Source organism: Phoca vitulina, unplaced genomic scaffold (assembly GCF_004348235.1).
Source record: "Phoca vitulina isolate PV1807 unplaced genomic scaffold, GSC_HSeal_1.0 scaffold25, whole genome shotgun sequence".
Lineage (NCBI taxonomy): Eukaryota > Metazoa > Chordata > Mammalia > Carnivora > Phocidae > Phoca > Phoca vitulina.
In genome coordinates this window covers 29,332,414-29,347,379 of record NW_022589728.1, presented here as the reverse complement: position 1 = coordinate 29,347,379, position 14,966 = coordinate 29,332,414, and the positions used below count along the sequence as shown (strand labels likewise).

The following is a 14,966-nucleotide window of genomic DNA, read 5'->3' as shown; positions in this document are numbered from 1 at the left end:
TATAGGATTATTGTTCATTTCTTCATTTATGAATTCTCATGTAATGAGTTTTGTATTACATATTTCCTATTCACCAAGCTCTGTGTTGGGTACTGGGCATTCATCAGAACAAGGTGGGCAGAGTCTCTGTGATCCTGGATCTAGAGGGAAAAGACAAAAACACCAAGTAAACTAGAAGTAAACAAAGTCACTACAAATTGTGACAAATATGAAGAAAACAAATAAGAGCAAGAAAGAGAAAGTAGGACAGGATGAGTATGATAATATTTTAGCCAAACAATTAGAGGGAAATAGCTTAGCTAATGGTAGGGAATCAGTTTTTTAAGTAGAACTATATGTACAGAAACCCTGAGATGGCAAAGTCTTTATAATATTGGAAGAGCTAAAATAAGACTCTTGGCAGGAGCGAAGTGGAGAGGAGAACGGCATGAGATTACGTTGGAGATGGGCCGGGGCCAGATCTTTAGGGCCTCACCCGCCACAGTGAAACATACGGATATTATTCTAAGGGTTATCAGATAGCAGGAGGGTTTTAAACCAGGGAGTGACATATCTGATTTAAATTGTCCTACCAGTTGTGTGGAGAATGGAATGAAGTAAAAGCCATCAATTGTAACCCAAGGGAGCAATGATGAAAGCCTAGACTAAGGAGTGGTGGTATATGTAGAGAGAGAGAGAGAAGTAGACATGCTTAAGACATATTTTGGAGGTAGAAGTTGTGAAGAGGTTATAGAATAATGAACTGGACAAATTTAGTGAATGACAAAATACTGTGAATACTTCGAGTTCTACTACCACCCCTCTGGGCCTTGTTGAACCGACAGGGCTATGAGGAGCTCCTCTGCGGCCATCGAGCCTCCTGGTGTCTGCTCTTGTCTATGTACTCATCACCTGTCCTATCCAACTAAATCTGCTCTTCTAAAAATTCTACCTTTTTAAATTCATTTATTCAAAAACTACTGAGCTCTTAGCATTAATTAATCTAAAGGTAAAAGATTTGAATATAAATGGATCCAAAACAAGATTTATATATTGTTTTCATCCGAAGATATCCTTTAAATACAAAAGAAGCTCCTTAAACTCTGAGAATTGAGTGCTGGCATAAGCGAAGTATGTTGATGGAGAATATCAGAACAGAGTCATAATTTGCACTAGAATTTAAGGTTGCAGAGACTCAGTATTTTTATGTCTAACTAAGGAATGATGCATTAACTGAGTAAAGATTATTAAAAATAACCATTGCATAGAAATAGGTCTTTGATTTTAGAATCTTTATTTTACCAATAAAATGTAGTACAGTAAATTAATCTTAGTGAATTTCCCTATACCTTAGTAAGCCCAAATATGCTTCTAGACAAACAACAAGTGCCCCTACCTAAAACAAAATAAAAAATGCTTCTTTTGCTCCAATTTAACCTCAATGTTCTTTGAGGAGGTTCTGAATTTCAAATAGATCCAGTCATTCCAAAATAATGATAAAGTCTGACCTATCTGCCTACTTCAAGTTCTAGCCTTTGTTTAAAATAAATGGATTAACATTTTCATTGTTGGGATTTTCTCCAATCTAGGTTTGATAGGTTATCAGCAATAAAAAAAAAAGCCACCACCACCACCACCACCACAGTCCTCCTTAGCTCACTCCCCTCAGTTTACTACTCCCATTCCCAAAACCCCTTTCTTTCCCATAAGATCATATGACTCTTTTTTTTTTTTAATGCAGGCAATGGTCTAATACCTTCCTTTAATCACAGTTGCAAAAGTTTTTCCTTGTTGAGAAGCTTTTGATAAATGTTTGCCTAATATTATTATTTTTAAGTTCAGATGTCTCTTTAAATTTTTTAATATAGAGAGTGCTAATGATTTCTGTTCTTTCCCTGTCACTTTTTCAGAGCACTTGTAGTATTAGACCAAAACAAGATTTTCGAGAGTTCATCCTTCTAACCACCCCAATGGGTGCCTCGATGGTCTCCTGGGTGCTTCACGCCAAAAGTTGTGGCTGGGACTTCTGAGCATGTCTGTTTTCCTATGTAATCTTTTTCACTGCATTGGGCCCAAAGGAGAAAGTAACCTAAGTTCTTTTAACAGGTTTATACATTTATTTGGGAATAGGAAGAGAGTTTCCGTACCATGATCAGACCTTGTCTTTAAGGTACTTTCTTTCTTCCAAAGATACAGACTCTTTTTTTATTTTATTTTGATAGGCTTCATTTTAATTCTGATTACAACAATGACTATTATGGCCTCTTGGATTGTACCTCCTTTTCTTTTTTTCCCATTTCTTCACGATTTGGTCAGACACTTAGCTTCTCTGAGCCTCGGCTTCCCTTTCTGTTAAATAAGAATGATACCTGATAGGTTCAAAAGTGTTATCAGTGTACTTTATAAAGTGATATGTTAATTGTTGCTATCATTCACTTAAAAGTAAAGGCAACAAAAATTTTTTTAAAAAGTAAAGGTTTTTCAAAAATTGTAAATAAATAAAAGTAGGAATTTAAAGCATCAAACTTTGGAGGCCCTGGTCCAAAAATGCCTTCTCCTAATCTGAATTTCCCACCTTTCTGTTGTTAAATTGCATTACATTCTTGCTCCAAAACCAAAAATATTTGAAATAACCTACATTCCCTGTTGTGTTTTAAAAGAGCTCTGCAAATATTCAGAATCCATTAGTCATTCACAATTAGAATGTTTTAATGGGAAGTTAAGACAACTACACTGAGAACATAGGAGTTTTATTAAGGAAGAATAAAGCCATCATTAGGAAATATGACATTTTCAAGGAATTGGATCAGGCCCAAATGGAGGGAAGCACTGGGACCTTGGAGAATCACCAGCAGGAGAGAGAAACAAGGAGAGAAGGGTGGAGATAACAAGACAGACTTCAGGGCGCCTGGGTGGCTCAGTTGGTTAAGCGACTGCCTTCGGCTCAGGTCATGATCCTGGAGTCCCGGGATCGAGTCCCGCATCGGGCTCCCTGCTCTGCAGGGAGTCTGCTCCTCCCTCTGACCCTCCCCCCTCTCATGTGCTCTCTCTCTCATTCTCTCTCTCTCAAATAAATAAATAAAATCTTTAAAAAAAAAAAAAAAACAAGACAGACTTCACATCTTCTAGAATTTTCCTCTTTATGTAGAAAATGGGGGAAAGCTCTCTTTATTCCTCTGTCTTCAGTAATGCTTCTAGGATCCAGAATTCAAGCAAGTAGTATATATATAAGATCAACCAGGTTTTTGTGCACTTGCCTAGGAACTTAACCATCACAGTGTTTCTGAAAGAAAAATGTATTCCAACTTCCAAAGAGCCAACCCTCAAATGCATTTTTGGAATGCAATCTGTTTGAAAGTGAAATAACCAGGCAGCCTGTATAAGTTCTCTTTTGAAAGAGTTTACAGTTAGAAACATATCAGCTTCTGTGAAAAAGTGTTTTCTAATGGGGGCTGAGTCTTTTGTAGCTATCTTATATACTTTCTGGAAGGAGATGCGCTATAAATGTATAAATGAGGTGTATACATTAAAACATTTAGGTAGATGTTGAGATTTTTAAGACAGCCCATAGAATAGTTTCACTATATTCAGACATCTTGGAGATCTTTTTTTTTTTTTTCCCCCATAGCCCTGAAATCAACTATTTACTTTACAATATAATGGGGCTTCCTTAAATATATCTTAAGAATAATCTCATCTATAATAAATCATATCTATGTGAAAAAAAGCTCTGCAAAGCATGTAATACTGTATAGCTATGTCCATGGTTTATTAACCCTTTCTGGAGTATGTAGAATCACTTATACTTACAATTTAAAAATTAAAGTGGCAGGTTGGGGTGAGATAATTTCCAAAGTTCAACAAGTACTTGAACTTTTTTCAATCAGGATAGTTATAACTTAGAATTTCTCTTACAGTAATTTTACTGAGATAAGTGATATGAATAATGAATTATTCATTACTAAATTATTCCAGCCAACTCATTCCTTTTACACACTAGCTTATGACTGCAAACCTAGTAAAATTTGTGTTCAAGAAAAGAGCTAACTTATTTTTTCTTTCTAAGGGTAGTCACCCATAACTAAAGTCCAAACCAAGACACTCTTCTCCAGAAAAATGCTAAACCAGATGAAATATCAGGTCAATAGACATAAAACAGGACTAACATGGGAAATCATGACTATGGTCCCTGATGCATAGCTGAGTTTTGACTGCCCAAATTTCCCTCTCAACCCAGCATGATCTGCGATAGAGGGGAGGTAGCAAGACTTAGTGCAAAGAACTCACTGACCCAGCTGACTCAGGTTCCCGGCTAGAGAATAGACACCTCGTCCACCAGCTCTTTAAAACAGGAAACTAGAGAAAGGTCTCCTTCACCTCCTTCTTCCAACCAATGATCAAATCTCGCTATTTTCACTTCCTAATCCCATCCACTCTACCCACTCCATTATCACTACCTTGGTTCAGGTCATCATTGTCTATCACCTGCATGATTGCAGCAGCTTCATATTGGCTTTCATTTTACCTCCTGACCCCTCCAATCCACTCTTCACACTGATGCCTAACTGATTTTTCTCAATTGATCATTCTCCTTCTTAAAATCCTTATTGGGTCCCCATTGTCCTCAGATCAATCTTTACCTTGTCCTATAAGACTCTCCATAATTGGATCCTTATCTCCAGCCTCCCCTCTTAATCACCCCCTGCCCACTCCACCTGCACATAGTGCTTCAGCATTTTGAATTACATCCAGTTCCTGGAATGCACCTCCCATTTAACAATATTTTGCTTGAACACTTCCTCCTCCATGCTCCCCATTCTAGCCCACCCCATCCCACTCCTGTGCTGAAATTCCATCTTCATTACTTAGATCTCAGCTTAGAGAGGGCTTCGGGGGACACCTGGGTGGCTCAGTTTGTTAAGCGTCTGCCTTCAGCTCAGGTCATGGTCCCAGGGTCCTGGGATCGAGCCCCACATCGGGCTCCCCGTTTGGCGGGAAGCCTGCTTCTCCCTCTCCCTCTGCCTGCCGCTCCCCCTGCTTGTGCTCGCTCGCTCTCTGTCAAATAAATAAAATCTTAAAAAAAGAAAGGAAGGAAGGAAGAAAGAAAGGAAGGAAGAAAGAAAGAAGGAAAGGGCTTACAGGAAGCCCACCTCCCTGCAGGCCCCAAGTCCTTCCTATGCACTACCATCACGATAATCTCTGCTTCCCTCTTCAGAGCCCTTAATCAAACTGTGGGTTGCTTCTTTATCTGAAATCCCACTGGACTGTGATCTCTGTGAGGGCCTGCACTTCAGGTTTTCCTGGTCTTGACTTACCAGCAACCTGTTTTGCACAACAGATCAAGAAAATCTGCTTGCTTTCATGAATGCCAACGTGACTTTGTGCCCATTCCTAATCCCCAGCCTTCAGTCCCAATTTTTATTTTTTGCCGATCACAATAAATAGCTAAGCATACCATCTTGTCTCATTTACTTTCTCCCATGCTCTAAGGCTTCTCCTTCAGGGGAAACGAATCCCATGTACCTTATGAGTGCCTGAGGGCAAACAACATATGCAAAGGAAAATTGGCTTTTTGCCATAAAAAACACAAACTCAGCAGATATTTCTTTCCTCCTAAATTTAACCCAATGAAGAAAAGTGCTTACATCACCAAAGCTTCAGGGACCCCAGGGAAGTCACTGACAGCTGATTTCTCAATCTCTCCTCAAAGTACTATAGAGGGCAAATGCCTCCTGTTTTAGAATCTGTGCATTCACAGATTGGTGAAGGTGCTTAAAAATCATAAAATACTATGTAGAGACTCATTAAGATATGTTTATGATCACTATATTCTTATTTCAAATTTAAGACTGTCCTTCAAACACAAAAGGATATAGAAGCATAGCCTCCCCCTCACTTGGGAGAATACCTTGGAAGCACAAAAAGTCAGCTATGTGAAAATAAACAATGAGGATAAGCTTAGAGCAAACAATATAGTGATCTTCTGGAATTCAAGTATGAAGACAGCAACATCCATCCCTAGCTAAATGTATCCGCTTCCTTATGAGCTCTATCTCAGGTCATACCCCTTTTGAAATCTCATGGCAGGACAATAACAAACTGGATAAAGTGTTGCCATTTGGAACCAGTGTACCCAGAGTTAAAGAGAAAAAATTTTTGCCCCTTGGATCCTAATTTCAATAACACCTTTTTTTCTGTGGATATTTATTTAAGGGTTTGTTGAGAAGGGTGCTGCGATGGTCCAAGCTTCTATGAATACATTATGGACTAGATCTGTTAGAATAAATTGATCATATTTTAGGAAACCGTTCAGTATGCCAGTATTCTTTCTGTTTTATTTATTTATTTATTTATTTATTTATTTATTTATTTATTTGAGAGAGAGTGAGCAAAAGAGAGAAGGAGCAGGGGGAGGGGCAAAGGGAGAAGCAGACTCCTTGCTGAGCAGGGAACCCAACATGGGGCTCGATCCCGGGACTCTGGGATCATGACCTGAGTTGAAGGCAGATGCTTAACTGACTGAGCCACCCAGACGCCCTTCTTTCTGTATTTTGAAAGAAGTATTTTTAGAAATATTGCTTGAGTATCTGGGAAACACAATTAAGTGCTTACTTACATGCAGCATAAGTTAGCACTCACTGTATCTAGTAATTTAGATAGACAGTGAGTGGCCTACCCTGTCCACTTTTTTCCTACTGTGATTAGAAGGAAATCTCATATTTATAATGTCCCATACTGAGTGATCTGGTCTTGCCTACTTCTCCAACTCCACCTTGCTCCTTGCCCAGTATGCTGTATCCACACTGGCCTTATTTGAGGTCCTCAAACACTTGAGAGTATTACTTGGCTGGGCCTTTGTGCATGCTGATGTGTCTGGAATGCTATTCTCTCACCTCTTTCCTGGCTGGCTGCTTCATAGACCTTAGGGCTTAGTCTAAAAGTCACATTCCTGGAAAAGCCTTCTTTGAATATCTGTTTCCTTCTGTCCTATTTTTCCTAACATAGCCCTTAGTTTTTCCTTTCATAGGGCTCACCCAATTTGTTATTATTTGTTTGTATGTTATCTCTTTCCTACTAGACCGTAAACACCTTGAGGGCGGGAGCCACATCTAACTTGTTCGTTATTGAATCCCTAGTACATGGCCTGGCACATACCAGGCTCTCAATATATATTTATTGAATGAATGTATGAATACTGGATTGGAAAAATATATACAATGTTGGGTCTGTGAATTAGGTATTGCTTTTCATGGGTTTATATTTTATTAATCTCAACATACATTTAGAAATATTCATATAGCATCACTATTGAATTATACATACAAAGATAGTCAGACTACAGTAGTGGATTAGAGATTATTTTAAATAGTTTTGAGGAACCCCAGTTCTCCAAGGATTGGTGGCCACTGGAATAGATGTGGAAGGTTGAGAAGATTGTGCTAAATCTTGCGTATGCTAGGACATAACCCTGGAAATTGTCTTTTCATTCTTTCATTCATTTTTAAGAGATCCTTGGTAAAAACATTTTCTTCCTGAGACTTTTTTAAACATAAGCAGTGTAAATCTTCTCTCTTCAAAAAGTCCAGTAAATTTAAGTAGTTAGTTGGTTCTAATTAATTGAGGTTTTTCGTGCACCTAACAATCACTGAAGTCTAACTTCTGCTTTTCTTTTTTCTGTACTTATGTAAAAGCCTTATTTAACTTTCTTTGACTCCTACTAGATGCTGTAGAGACAAAGTTGAGCTCCCCGTGGTAGTCCGTGACCCAACGGGAAACGTGCATAAAGTTAGTTATAATTCAGTGTAGTCCAGTGGGGGAGTTATGCTCTCAGGAGGGCATCAGAGACAGTTTCCTATAGGAAGTGGCACACAAACTGGAACTTAACGGGTGCATAGAGCTAAACTGGGAGAAGTGGAAAGAAAGGGCACAGTGTGCACAAAGACGAGAAGCACTGAAACAAGAACTATTTCGCTGTGTTCCAGGCATTATAAGCAGCTCACTGTTCCTGAAGCATAAACTTTGGAGGAGTGGAAACTGTTGAAGCTCGAGAGGTAGTCAGGGCCAGGTGCAAGAAAGGGAGCTCGTATTGTATTAGGGCGCTTGGACTTTATACTCCAGGCCATGGGGATCCTCCAAAGGTTTCATGGGAATTGTTAATAGTTAATCTCTCTGGGAATATATCCAATGGAAGTGAAAACACTAACTTGAAAAGAAATCTGCACCCCCATGTTCACAGCAGCATTATTTACAATAGCCAAGGCATGGAAACAAAAAGCGTCTATCAATAGATGAATGGATACAGATATTGTATCACGTATATATCTCTACATATATGTACAGATAGATACACAGACACACACAATGGAATATTACTCAGCCATTAAAAAAAATGAGGGGGGCGCCTGGGTGGCTCAGTTGGTTAAGCAACTGCCTTTGGCTCAGGTCATGATCCTGGGGTCCTGGGATCGAGTCCCACATCGGGCTCCCTGCTCAGCAGGGAGCCTGCTTCTCCCTCTCCCTCCACCTGCCATTCCCCCTGCTTGTGCTCTCTCTCATTGTCAAATAAATAAATAAAATCTTTTTTTAAAAAAGTAAAAAAAAAAAGAGGAAATCTTACCATTTGTGACAACGTAGATAGACTTTGAAGGCACTATATGCTAAGTGAAATAAGACCTAGAAAGACAAATACTGTATACTCACTTACATGTAGAATCTAAAAACAAAACAAAACTCATAGAAAGAGATTAGACTTGTGGTTATCAGAGGAGGAGGCTGGGGGAGGGAGAGAGAGTTGGAGGAAGGTGATCAAAAGGTACAAACTTCCAGTTATAAGATAAATAGGTACGAGGGATGTAATGTACAACATGATGACTGTAGCTAACACTGCAGTGTGATAGATAGGGAAGTTGTGAAGAGAGTAAATCCTAAGAGTTTTCTTTTTTTCTTTCTTTTTACTGTATTTATATGAGAAGATGGATGTTAACGTATTATGGTAATTGTTTCACAATGTATGTAAATCAAACAATCATGCTGTGTGCCTTAAATTTATACAGTGATATATATCAATTATTTCTCAATAAGACTGGGGAAAAAATAGTTAATCTCCAAGAACATGTGAATTGAAAAATTTTATGTAAATTACTTTCCATTTTTACACTACTAGCAGTTGGAAGAGACATATCATGAACAAAAACTTCAAAAGATTTACAATTGGGCACTCTTAATTGTGTTTATTCCAAACACTTTCCACATCAAAACGGATGTTTAAAATGAATAAATTTGATATTGTGAAGTAGCCCATCTTTAGTCCTGATGTTTATTAAATAGAAAGATTAAAAAATCATCCAATTATTCTTGGAAAATGTGCATGAATGTGTGGTATTTGGAACTCTATTTTAGAACCCAAATGTCATAGACATCTGGACACAAAAATTATGCAAGAGAGACCTTTAGAAATGTGTTACTAATTATTGACTCTTCCCTGCAACAACACAACTGAGCCTTTGTTACACGCACTATGTGCAGTACTGCTATAGACTGGCTTTTTTCACATTATGGTTTATTTTCATAAGATATTTCTCATAACTAACATCACAAAGCACTTCATGGAGTTAATAATAAAGCTAGTAAGCCTCAGAAAGAAATGAATTATGTTAACAGTGATGAATAGATAAAACAATAGCTTAGAAAAAATTGTATAAGAAAGGAAGAGGAAGAAATATGATCAAGCTAGCTCAAGAATTAGGCAACTAGGAAAATGCAGGGCAACTAGCTATAATGGAGAGGCCGCGTGCAGCTGTGGAATCAGGAGAACTGGATTCTAATACTGGTCTTATAACTTACCAGATATGTCTTTTCCTCTCTCTGTGCTCTAATTTATTATCCATAACATGAAAAGATGGTACTTTGCAATATTTAAGGTCTCCTTCTATTGTAAAATATAGTTTATAAGAGTTTAAAATACCATGAGTTCAGCTACTATTAAGTAACAACTATATGCACCAGGAACAGTTCTCAGTGAGAGTGTCTAAGAACCAGGCAAGATCCTGGTTCTCATAGAGCTTAAATTCTAGCGGGGAGGAAAGACAAACAGAGAAAGAGCTATAAACAAAATAGTCGTAGCTAGGAGCAGGAACTATGAAGAAAATAAGACAGGATCATATTCTAAAGAGGAACTGGGTGGTTTGGGGCAACATTACAGAGACAAGCAGGGAATGGCTAAGACCTAAAGAGAGAAAAGAATCCAAATTTGTGAAATCCAAGAGCCAAGACATTCCTGATGGAAGTTACAGTGCCAAAGACCTGGGTAGAGGACAGACTAGATTTCCTGGAGAAACACAGAGAAACCAGTGGGGTTGGAATATAGAAATGAGTGGAAGAAGGACCAGGAAAAAAAGGTAAACTAAGTCATGTAGATCCTGATAGGCTATGGGAGGAAGTTTGAATTTTATTATTTTATTTTATTTTATTTTATTTTATTTTATTTTATTTTATTTTTTTGCAATGGGCAGCACCAGGAGAAATTTAAGCTGGAAAGTGACATGATCTAATTTATTTAAAAATATCGCTTTGGCCACTGTCTTGGGGCTTGATTGCAGATGGCACAGGGAAAGCAAAGAAACCAATTTCAGAGGCTATTGTAAAATGCCAGGTAAGAGATAATGGTAACCTGGACTAAAATGAACAGGGAGAGGCCTGAAATGTACTGAGTGGTGATGTATTGGTCTAAATCCTCGTATTTAAATGTCTTCAGTGTTAATGTGATACTTTAGAAGCTGGCTCAGATTAACTCATAAATTTTGTAACTTTGATTTAAATTCAGTGAAAAATGAAGGAGGTCAGCGAGGATAAGAGTAATGCCAAATAAATGTCATTTGCTCTGAAAATTTCTGTACTGAATTTGGTGCCATGCATATTTGGGGATTTTCACTCAGGTTTGCAAATACAGAAAAATGGAGTATTTAGAAAAAGAAATCATATATCCTTATGATAGTTTGATGACCAGCACGGATTACAATAGGTACTGCTGTCTATATTTTTAAAAATATATGACTTTATTCAGTAGTCTATTTTGTGAAACATTAGAGTAAATATTTTCAAAGGATGGTCTTCTTACTTTGAACAATTCCTCTAAACCAATTTGGCGCAATTAAACAACTGTAACTGTCCTTTTTTTTCTTTCTTTAAGATTTTATTTGTTTATTTGTCAGAGAGAGCACACAAGCAGGGGTTGCTGCAGGCAGAGGGAGAAGCAGGCTCCCTGCTGAGTAAAGGGCCCTACGTGGGACTCGATCCCAGGACCCTGGGATCATGGCCTGAGCCAAAGGCAGACGCTTAACCGACTGAGCCACCCAGGTGTCCCAATTGGAGTTATCCTTAAAACATATCAGTTTCTACTGCTGTTTCATTACATTTGTAAAGGAATATAGAAAAACACACTGGTCAATAACAGTAGAAAATCAAGACGTGTACTCAGTTCAGAGAGAGCTAAGGAATAAAGGCTGTTACAATTGCCTATTTCTTATTTAAAAATATTAGCATTCTATATCAATATGTATAATATAAACAGACACTTCCTAGGTTTAAAAAATGTCATTTGTAGGCTGCTTACTTAAAACTTGGGAATAATTTTCCCATAGAAATAATATAACTTCCCGGGCCAGCCCAAAAATATCTGTTTATTATATGTAGTCAATATTATATGGTCAAATATTAGTGAGTGGTACCATACCTTGAGGTTACAGGAAGCATAAGGGCCCCCTTATACAAGAGGAATATAAAGAATAAAAATATTTCCATGCTTTCTCTAGATATAGGCATAACTCTGGAAAATTATTTTGCCATACAATAATTTTGAGATTCTACTGTCTCCTTCTGTGCAGCTCTCAGCCCTAAAAGTCCTGGGCTTTTAGATTACCTGGGCAGCTACTGGTTAATTAAACCCAATTTTGTATACTCCCCAAACTGCTCTTTACCCTCTAATTATCTGCCTCCTCTCCTTGCCAAAATGATTCTAGTTTTTCCTCAGTGTCATTTAAAAGTTAGGAAAGCAATCTGACTAAACAACATATTAATCTAGGACTTTTTTTTAAAGATTTATTTATTTATTTATTTATTTTTATTTGACAGAGAGACATGGTGAGAGAGGGAACACAAGCAGGGGGAGTGGGAGAGGGAGAAGCAGGCTTCCTGCTGCGCAGGGAGCCCGATGCGGGGCTCGATCCCAGGACCCTGGGATCATGACCTGAGCCAAAGGCAGACGCTTAACGACTGAGCCACCCAGGCTCCCCTAAACAACATATTAATCTATAAATGGCTGGTCAATAAGTGAACTTCAGAACTATGTGTTCCTTAAAAATGGATGCCTATTAACTTGAGTGAATCCCTAACATAAATTCAGGTAAATCTAATAAAAGAATTTTTACAGAATCTGGGATAGCATATATTAAAGGGAAAAAGAATGGAGCTGCATAATTTTTCCACTTTCTTTACTTCCAGAATCTCAGCTCTGTAAGAGCTCCACGTATAAATTCCTTCATGCATTTTAACCGAGTAAGTCTTTACTACAGTTCTGTGAGTGGGTAATGTCCTACTTGCAGAAGAAATTGATATATCTCTACTATTCTCAGCCATATATTGAGGATCCATCCCCTTAGAATATACCCCTGGTGAGCTTTTCCCCCAAGCAGGGCTAAGCACCAAACCTTCACTCATCTAAGAGTCACCTTTTCCTCTCCACTCAAATAGTTCTTGAAATCTTTCATGTTTTCTGTAAAGTGTTCCTAGGCTGGTCAGAGAACAGTAATTGCATATATGATGCCACTCTGTCTGGGACTGAGATGGATTGCCGCCTATTTGGTGAGACAGGGTGGAAAAGAGTTCTAGACCAGTTTTTGTGCTGATGCAGTTACTAAGCTTAAGCAAGTCATTTCCATTTTGTGTGTCTGTTTCCTCATCCAACTGGAAGATGAACGTGTGTGTATAGGGGGTTGTAAGGGATATGTAATACCTGGTCATCTTCTCTACCAAATTGATGTCCAGATCAAGTGAGATGATTTATCTGAAAACTCTTTGAATAAATAGAAAGCATTGTATTTTAAAACACAGCTATTTGTTGAACTCTCGCTAAGTCCAGGTACTGTGCCTGGTACTTCTCTGTGCTTTATATCATTTAATCAACAAAGAAGAAGGTATTAGTAACCCCATTCTACAGAGGAGGAAATGGAGGCTTAGATTGGTTAAATGCCAACAGTCCAAAGGATGTGGTCAGCTCTCTAGTCATGTGGCACGTTGGTGGGAGAGCCGGACTGTGAGCCCAGGCCTATCTGGCTGCAACGCCCATCCCTTTACCTGGTTTACACTGCCGCTCATTTCACACAGGGAAGTCAGTCCTAGCTGCCTCATCTCTCCTTATGAACCCTAAATACGCTTATCCCGAAAACATACAATCTCAATCCAATCTACTAATTTTTTATAGTGACTTACTCTATTTATTTTGCTATTCATGTGTTGCATGTCAATGTACTCTGTAAAATCCATGAACTTCTTTAAGGCCCCTTTTCTCTAGTGTTCTTTATATCATTCCGATGCTTATACAGATGTATAAGCAACCTTTCTAAGTATTTTATGATGAGGAGGGGGAAGAATCAAGAATCTAGGTTGGTGGGAGGGTGAATGAATCTATTGAAAAGGGTCCCCAAAACAAATGCTCCTCACAGGAATAACGGAGAGCGTTCAGATTTCTAAGCGGCCAGCTATAGTATAGTTAAGCACCAAAATATGCTCATATTGTGTAAAGATAATTTTAAAAGTTGTGTGTGGGTAGTGAGTTGTGAGTCATATACTGAAAGAAGCTTAGCTTTTTTTTTTTGTATTATATAAATAATTGGAATCACATTTCAGAAAAGTGCCCAAAATAGAGCAACTAGGATTAAAACCTTTAAAAAAAATACATTGAAGGGATGCCTGGGTGGCTCAGTCGTTAAGCGTCTGCCTTCGGCTCAGGTCATGATCCCAGGGTCCTGGGATCAAGTCCCGCATCGGGCTCCTTGCTCAGCGGGGAGCCTGCTTCTCCCTCTGCCTGCTCTGCCTACAGGTCTCCCTGCTTGTGCTCTCTCTCTCTCTGTCTGGCAAATAAATAAATAAAATCTTTAAAAAAAAAATACATTGAATAATTTCTTTTTTTCTGAGAAGCTGACATTGATTTGTATCTATATAGTAGATCAAAACCAAGTATTTTTTTAATCTCTCTTATACAGGTGTGAAACATAATGCAGATAATGCACAAGTTATGCCCTTCAAGGCCATGAATAATTGTGGCCAACCTTGGACAAGAAGTCGGTCATCCCAAGAGTAGAATTAAAAAAAAAAAATGAAGTCAACTCCTGGGCTACACAGAGAATACCTGTACACACACTCTCTTCTGAGCCTCTGTGACCGCGGGAAACCATGGGGGAGATAATGTGAACAGAGAGCCTCTCTACTAGCCTCTGGCAGTGAGTAATTCTTCTACCCAATATAACTTTATGAAGGTCACCTCCCATCTGCTTTTGAGTTGAGGCAGAAAGAGAAATGTTTTGGAGGGTCAGTATGAGAAAGATTCAGCTCTTTGTGTTTAATTTTGCCTCTTCCGTTTCAAAACGTTATCTTGGGACTGTAGTTGTCAAAACCATCATGTGTGGAGTCTAGTCACTATCTAGGGAACTACTATGAGGTACTTCCAGAATGCTATTGCCTAGGAGCAAAAATCGGAAAGTATAAAAATATGGAAGATATAGATATTTCATCTATAGAAGATGAAACCGGTTGTAACTGAATGCCTGAGAAAACTGCGACCATCCAAGTCTTACCAGAGTGATTGCCTTATTCCCCCATCTACATGTAAGGTGATTGAGAGGAAGTAAAAATCATAACTAGGAGAACAAGGCCAGGCCAAGACAAAAGGCTGAGTAGCGAACTGTCAAGGGTGAGAGGGGGTAGTTCTGAGG

At 38.5% G+C, this 14,966-nt stretch overlaps 1 long non-coding RNA gene across 2 annotated transcripts in view; it reads left to right on the top strand.

Moving 5' to 3' along the window:
* Positions 1 to 14,966, top strand: part of LOC116642915 — a 61,719-nt gene that overhangs the window by 30,355 nt on the left and 16,398 nt on the right. For both annotated transcript variants that reach the window (XR_004301433.1, XR_004301432.1), the window contains one exon: positions 14,238 to 14,474. This is a non-coding gene — a long non-coding RNA (uncharacterized LOC116642915). The remainder of the gene's footprint in view (positions 1 to 14,237; positions 14,475 to 14,966) is intronic.